This window comes from Nyctibius grandis, chromosome 26 (genome assembly GCF_013368605.1).
Source record: "Nyctibius grandis isolate bNycGra1 chromosome 26, bNycGra1.pri, whole genome shotgun sequence".
Lineage (NCBI taxonomy): Eukaryota > Metazoa > Chordata > Aves > Nyctibiiformes > Nyctibiidae > Nyctibius > Nyctibius grandis.
Genome location: NC_090683.1, coordinates 5,669,901 through 5,678,248, shown reverse-complemented (window position 1 = coordinate 5,678,248; position 8,348 = coordinate 5,669,901).

Genomic DNA, 8,348 nt, shown 5'->3' with positions numbered 1-8,348 from the left:
GACCAGGACCAGGTAAGGGACAACTGGGGACTGGGACAGGGGATACCCAGGGACTGGGACCAGGCAAGGGACATCCAGAAACCAGGATCGGGATGGGGATGGGACACTCAGGGACCAGGACAGGGATGGGGACGGGCAGGGGACACGCAGGACAGGATAAGCCAGGACAGAAGGACGTGGACCAGGAGCAGAGCTGGCCAGGCTGGGCACAGAGGGAGTGGGCAGAGGGATGGCAGGACAGTGGGACAGGGACAGCTGGACGGGGACCGTCAGGGCGAGGCTGGGCGATGCGGGAGGAGGAGCATGGAAAGACACACGGACAGGAAACACCAGGACAGGGGGACAGGACTGCCGGGGACTGGCACAGGCAGACACGGGGACGGAAACACCCGGGCTGGGGCTGACGGAGGGACAAAGGGTGACACAGACCCACGGGGAAAGGAAACGGCGAAGACGGGAAACAGCCGGACAGACGGATGGAGCCTGGCCTGGCGGACAGAGGGACGGGGACAGCCGGACAGGGCCTGGCTTGGACGCAGAAGAGCATCCCGAAGCCGTCATTAAACGGCCGCCGAGTAAATGAACTCCCACACCCGAGTCTCGGGGTGCAAACGGCACCTCAGAGGCGCTGCGGTGGCGGCACGAGCCCCGAGTCACCGCGGGGACGCAGGGACCCAGCACCCGCCCTGGGGTGGTGGGGGGTGACACTGGGAGGGGGGACAGAGCCGCATGTGATGGGAAAGCAGGAGGAGGTGCAGGAAATGAGGGAGGAACGAAGGCCACAGCCCACGGGGATGCACGGACACAGGGTGGGGAGGATGGATGGACAGCAGCGCCGGGGCTGGGGTTTGGCTGGGGCCCAACAGGGCTGAACCCAAGGGGGGGGTTGGGGCCAGGGCACAGCGGGATGGCCTCCCAGTCTCCCAGTCTCCCACCACGGCACGCCGAGATGGCTCCTCCGCTGCCAGTCGGTGTCACCATCCCCACCCCAGTGCCCAGCGGGGACAAGGCTCCACGCGTGGGGCAGCGGGGTGAGCGGTGGGGGCTGCCCCTCGCAGGCATGAATCCTCTGAGCACCCTGTGGTGACACGACCTCCCGCTCGTGCCAGGCCAGCGCCACACGCACGGTGCAGCCCGGGCTCATGCCAAGCGCTCTGGCGCATCCCCACGATGTCCCCGCACCCAGTGTCGGTGCCAGCCCCCACCCCTCGCCGAGCCCCTCCGGAGCAGCCGGGTCCCTGCCCCGCACGCCCCAGGGATGCCAGCCTGCACCACGCAGCCCCAGCCGCCCAGCGCCAGTTTTTGGTGACACAATTAAGCAAGTCTGTGTCAACAACGACTTCCTCCGGGCGCCCGGAGAAACCTCAGCGCCACCAGAAAAAATAAATGACCCCGTCGTCGGCTGCCGCTGTGGAAACACCGGGAACTGGGGGATGAAGAGAGGCTGCGGGGCCTGATCCTGCTTAGGGCATCACTGTCCCCTGCCCTGGCCTCGGGGACCGTCCCGGCAGCTGGACTTTCCAGGAAACGTCCCCTCCAGCCGGGTCTGGCACCAAGGACCGACCCGACCGACCCAGTTCGGTCACTGGGAAGGAGCAGAGACGACCCCCGGCTGCGCCCGCTGCCCACCTGGGGACCGGGACAGGGATCGGGAGGGGACACCCGGGGACTGGGACATAGACAGGGGACACCCAGGAACAGGGAGGGGACACCCAGGGACTAGGACCAGGTGCAAGGGACACCCAGGGACTGGCACAGGGTCCCTTGGGGGTCCTTCTTGTTGTGTCCCCCCATGAGGGGACACACGGTCATGTCCTGCCTGCGACCCTCCCGGCAGCCCCCATGGGCCAGCCAGGAGCCCAGCGCAGAAGTCATTGCCGGCCACGGACCCCAGGACTCCCGAGTCCCCGCGTGGCCTCTCTAGTGCCACCCTCCCCGGGGAGGTGACGCGACCCGAGCTGGCCACGGTGGCCCTGACCCCCCCGCTCTGTGTGAGGTACAGAGACAGGGCTGGAGCCTCGCGCGGGGTCAGGGAGAAGCAGCCGTCCCCAGCGAGGGGTGACCAGTGGTCTGGGGGGGCTCAAGGAGAGTCCCCAAACCCCAGCTCCACTCGTGGGGCCGCTTTTCCACGGGGGTCCCCAAGGAGTGGGGTGCCACCACGCACCCAGCCAGCCGCTGTCCCCTCCCTCCTCCCAGCCCTCTTTGTCTCCCGCAGCCCCACCCCAGCCCTGAGACCCCATTTGCAGCCCCCCAGGGACACCCAGCTCCTGGCACACACCGCCCTGGCAGCGCGTCCCCGAGCCCGGAGCTGCCATCGCCCCTCACCCCACACCCCATCCCACAACCACCCACCCGAAAATCACCGTCCTGGCCCTCGCCCCCGTCGCTGCACCCCAGGCCTGGTTTAGCCGAGTGGATCCATCACGTCTCAACCCCCCCAGCCCAAACCCCCGCAGCCGGAGGAGCGGAGCTGGGGCTGCCGCTCCCTGCGGAGCCGCTTCCGCGCCGCAGACAAAGGCAGCGAGGGGGGAACCCCGCCTGGGCGACGGGTTTTAATCTAATCCTACAAATTAAAACGAAGAAAAGCAAAAAGCAGGCGCCGGAGCGGGGCCGGAGGGGCAGCGGCACCGGGGGGCCACAGTGGGAGCGTGCCCTGCCCACGGCAGCGGGGCTAGGGACAGGGCCAGCCAGCGCTGGGTGCCCCGCCGGGGTGGGGTCTCACGCAGACCCTGCTCAGAGCAGCACGGGTGGCAAAGCTGGGTGCTCAGCACCCTCCCGGCCCCACGCAGACACCTCCCAGCTCCTCTCCCCTCGCGGCAGCCACCGCGGCACGAAGCCATTTTGAGCCAGCGGCGGAGAGACGAAAGGGTTACAGAGCCCCAAGCCCTTCCCCTGCTCAGGGGGGTAAACAAGAGCAAGGCCAGGGGATGTGGGATGGGATCGGGATGGGACCGGGGAGGGAACGAGGCAGTGAGGCAGAGCGCAGCACGGTGGGGGGCTACGGGGGGCTGGCGCGGACTTACGTGCTCATCCCACATCAGGGAGGGGCCGAGATCCTGCTGGGAGCTGGGGTACCCCGGGGACCCCTCGCTCTGGGCATCCCCGGCTGCTGTGGCCGGGGCTGCCCCCGTGCCGGACCCTGCCCGGGTGCCAGCGGGCACATGCCAACCTGCTGCTGCTCACAGCCTAAAATTACCCTCCGAAGGCGTCGCTGCCAACGAGGGCGGCGGGGAAGGCGCGGGGGCTGCTCCCAGCTCCTCTGCATTGCAGCTGGATGCACGAGGGGGGATTTTTTCCAGCGGGAAAACAAACCCCGAGACACGCTGGGCAGCAGCGGGCAGGGGGGCTTTGGGTGCCGTGGGAGCGGGGCTGGCAGCCCCGGGGAGGGTGCCGGAACCGGGCTGCAGCCCCTGGACGGGGATGGCAGCACATCACGTGCAGCCCCATGGTGGCTTTGGTTGCTCTGGTGAGGCGGATGCCCGCGAGCTCCCGGGGTCCAGCAGGGCTGGCGAAGGCGCCGGCGTGCTCTTGCCCACACCACGTGTGTGCCCGCACGCTCCCCCGCTCCCCCTCTCCCAGCCACGGCCCTTCCCCGGGCTGATGGGGAGGGGGTTGGCGAGCACGCGGCCCCCAACGTGCAGCGAAACCCCGCCGCGTGCTGGGGACGTGACGTGCCCGAAGTGGTGGCTCTGCCCTGGGCCTTGGTGCAGCCCCAGACCCTCCTCCTCCTCCCCGGGGCGGGGGGGGACACACCAGGGATTAAATCCTGCGCTCAGATCTGGGCCAAGGCAGAAAACATGAGGCAGAGCCCGAGGAGCGCAGAGGCTGCGGGAAGGGGGCTGGACCCCTCGCCTGGGTGCACAGTGGTGGTGGGGGGAGATGCTCGGCCAGGGAATAACCCCCCACCCCGGGGAGCCCCATCAGGGCACTGAGAGCACCCACGGGTGGGCACCGGGGAGGGACATCACAGCCCGGCCTGGGCACGGCGACCAGGGTGGCTGCTGGAGGCGTTGGCTGGTGAATAACACGACGGGGAGACAGAGGAAAGACCGACAGACACAGCCTGATCCGAGCCCCCCCGAGCTTTTTCCACACCCCACAGCAGACACCCCACGGCGGCTCCAGCCCCTTCCCCAAATCACGCTGCTCGCAGCAAACAGGGCGAGACACACCTCGGGCTGCGACGGAAACCTGTGGCAGAGCGGGGACCGTCCCCTCCCAGCCACCCAGCCCCTCCACGTCGGGTGAGGGGCCAGAAACCAGCCCCGGGGCAGGCAGCTGGGCAGGGTGAGCACCCATGGGTGCCCACGCAGGGAGCCCACGCACACGCCACAGCTGATGGGAGCACTGGTGTTGTGGGGCAGGGATGGGACACGGGGGACCAGGGTGGGCAGGGGCTGCGTGTCCTGGCAGCGGGCAGGCGTCAGTGGGGGGTCCCAGTTACAGCAGGTGGGTGATGCTGGGTGTCCCAGGCTGGTGACCTGGGGGGTGATGGTGGGGTGGGGCGGCGGTGATCCCGGGGGAGCAGGGGTGTGATGGGGAGGTGGCAGAGGGGAGGGTGATGCCAGGGCAGCAGCTGGGGGGGCCTGGGGGAGGTGGGTGGGGAGCCGGGAAGGCAAAAGGGTGTCCCCGAGCAGCAGGTGGGGAGCGCAGGGGTGGCAGGGGGGGACCCCCGGCAGCAGGCGGGGTCCCCGGGGGGGCGGCCGGGGGTCCCGGTAGGCGGCGTTGCCCAGCCTCGGGTGCTGGACCCGGCCCGACCCGACCCGGTCCCGGTCCCGGTCCCCGCCGCTCCTACCTGCTCCATGGGGCTGCTCAGGCCGCCGCCGCCCTGGGCCGCCCGCGGGCCATGGGCTGCTCCCGGTGCCGCTCCCGGTGCCGGTGGCGGAGCCGGCGCGCCCCGGTGCGGCCCCGCTGCTGCCGCCGCCGCCGCCCACGCCCGGCACCGCCCGGCGCATCCCGGGAGCGGCGTCATGTGAGCGGCGGGGGGGCTCCGCCCGGCCCCACCCGGGACCCGCCGCCGCCCTCCCTCCATCCCTCCATCCCTCCCCTCCATCCCCCCCCTGCCTCCTGCCTCCCACCTTCCCCTCACGCCCCTTCCACTCCTCATCCTCCCTCCTTCCCTCCATCCCTCCTCCCACCCCTCCTCACCCCGTCAGCCCTCCATGCAGCCCCCCACCACCATCCATCCCTCCCTCCATCCCTCCATCCCTCCATCCTTCCTCCATCCCTCCATCCCTCCATCCTTCCTCCCTCCATCCCCATTCATCCTCCCTCCATCCCTCCATCCTTCCTCCATCCCTCCTTCCTCCATCCCTCCATCCTCCCGCCCTCCCTCCCTCCCTCCATCCTTCCTCTCTCCTGCCAACCCACGCATCCTCCGTCCATCCATCCCGTCCCCCCAACCTTTATCCATCATCTGTCTGTCCGTCCATCCACCCACCCTCCCCTCCATCCCACCCATCCTCTCCCCCAGCTCCCTCCACCCAGGGCTCCCCAGGGGCTGCAGAGGTCCCACGGGTACCAGGGCTGGTGGCTGTGCCCAGGGTCGGGGTGGCACTGGGGCAGCGGGCGGGTGGCACTGGCTGCCCCTCCACAAGCGGCGGGTTCGTGGCCCCTGGCCCGGCCGTGGCATTTCCCAGCGCGGCGGCCAAGCCCTCCAGCCTGGGTAAATGTTAGCTCGGGGGCAGCGCCGGTGCCAGGCCCAGCATGGCCTGGTGACCCGCTGGGGCACTGCCAGCACCCTGCATGCCTCGGCCAGGAGCACCCGGCCCCACACCCGGCCCCAGCTCCACACTCTGCCTTGGCTCCCCCACATGGCCCCGTGCTGTGCCTCAGTTTCCCTTGCATGTTCCCACACCTGCCCCAGCACATCGGGGTGAGTGAGGATGAGGAGGGGCTGAGCACCCACCCCATCCCCTCCACACGGTCCAGCCCCGAGCTGGTGTCACACTGGTGGGACAGGATGCCCCGTACCCCACCTCCGGGTTAGTCCAGCCTCGTGGTTTGGTTAGGGTGAGGCTGGTTAGGGCTGGGGGGCAGCGCAGTGACACCCCAACGGGCTTTTTTCGGCTGAGGACCCTGGCACAGGGTGGGCAGCACTGGGAGCCAGCGATGCTCGACCCCCCAGGTCCCCCCTCCGGGGCCACCACACCCCACTGGCCCCAGGGACCCATCGGGGCTGGGTGGGGGTCCGGGAGCCTCGTGCTGCAGCAGCACCCCAGGGGCTGGGGGGAGGCGAGCGGGAAGAAAGCGGCTTTTGTCTGGGGGCTCCGACCCTCGCCGGGGACCGGGGGGAATCTGCTGCTTTCTGATGCTAATGAGATGTTAAAAATAATCTCTGCGCAGCGCAGCCATGTTGGGGCCTTGCCAGGGCGGCGCGGAGGCGGCCGGACAAAGGGGCTTTATGGGGCTGCGGGGGGCACGGAGGGGGTGCCCCATCCCTGCCCCGGGCACGCGGCTCCCCGCAGCCCTGGGACACGTCCCTGTCGAGGGTGAGTCCCGGGGTGCAGCCGTCCCTGCCCCTGGCACAACCCTCCCTGGGGTGGGTGAGCCCCAAAACCTCCCCGCTCCCCTCCTCTGCCATGAACCCCCCCGTCCGTGGGGCTGCTGGCAGGCGATGGAGGGGGCCGCTGGCATCTCAGCGCCAGCCCCTGGCCTTGGACCAGCCAAGAACAAACCCCTGAGGCCCCAGATGTGGGATCCCGCCTGGAGAGGCCGTCTGGCCCCATCAATGGGGCCTTTGTCCCCGCACAGCCCTGTCCTGGGGACCGTGCCCGTGGCCGGGGCACGGGGGCAGAGAGCGGGGCAAAGCCCTGCACCGGGCCCCGCGGGAGGGACCGGGGTCCCCACCCCGCTGCACCCCGCTGCACCCCGCTGCTGCCCCATGGCCAGTGATGGAGGAGGATGAGGAGGAGGAGGGAGGATGCAGCCCCCCAAGGCTGAGCCTCCCACCCTGCTGCACCCCAACACCCCACGCCCAGTGATGGAGGAGGATGAGGAGGGGAAGGGGGATGCAGCCCCCCAGGGCTGTGAGCCCCCCCGCATGCACCCATGGCAGCCGGGGGGGTGATGCCACCCACCACAGCCCCATTCTGTCACCCCACAGCCTTTGATCTGCCAAACTCGGGGTGTTCAAAGCGCCTGGGCAGGGGGGGAAGCACCGCACGGGGCTCCCGCAGCAGGGGAAGGGGCTGGGGAGGGGGACAAGGTGAAGGTGGGGGGCAGGAGCTGGACCCGGGCATCCCCATCCCACCCCCCAGGGATGCTGGAAGCGGGGGGGCAAAGCGGACTCAAGCCAACACACAGCACATAAAATTTCCAATTATTTTATTTCAAACCCCCGCTCTCTTCCCTTCCCACCCCCCCCCAACCAAAAAAAAGAAACCATCAGTCCAAACGACGCTAGAAATGAGTTACAAACACAGAAGTCAGCTCGCCCTCACTGACAGCTTACCAAAAAAAACCCCAAAAACCCCCAAAAAACGGGAACTTCACAGCAGCTTCCCCCCCCCAGGACCTGCAGCAGTTACTAACGGCTCCACACAAGAGGCCAAACATGCCTATTAATACAATATATACAGACAAACCCCCAGGTACAGCCAGGCTCCCCCTCCCCACCCCAAAAATACCCAAACACACCCCAAAGTGCATTTGTTGCGTTTATATCAAAAACATTTTTTTCCTTCTGAAAGATTGGCCTGCAAGTCTGTTTTTTTTTTTTTTTTACCATTTAGTAACTTTTTAATATAGTTTACGAAAATAAATTATACAGCAACTATTTTAATAAATTAAGCACACACCAAAAAAAAAAAGAAAGATAAAATTAAGCGAAGCTGCGTTTCTACCCAAGGGGGGTTCGAGGGTCCTGGGGATGAGCAGCACTCGGAGCTGCTGGTATCTGCTCCCTCCTCCTCCCAAGGCAAGGCTGGACCCAGCGCTGATGTTCAGAGGAAAGCCCAGGGTGGGTGGGTGGGGGGAGCACCCCGAGCTCCCCCCAGGAGCCCGCTGCGTTGCTGGGCACAGGGTTGTGCTTTTCAGCTGGAGGCACGGTGGGAGGCAGCGGCAGGGGATGGTTGGGGGGGTCCCGCCTGCCCCATCTCACCTGGAAGACTCTGGATGAGGGGCTGGGGGCTTGGGGAGGGCTACGGGGGCTGCTGGGAGCACGTTGATAAATCCCTCCATCCCTGAGAGCCGAGGGGGCTCGGATGGGTGCCTGGGACCCCGAGGAGCCCTCCACGGGGCAGGCTCCGACCCGACGGTCAATATTAAGGGTAAAACCATCCCAAGGACAGATCTTAACTACGAAGGACAGGCCAGTTCCCTCCCTACTCCCCTCCCTTCTGCAAACC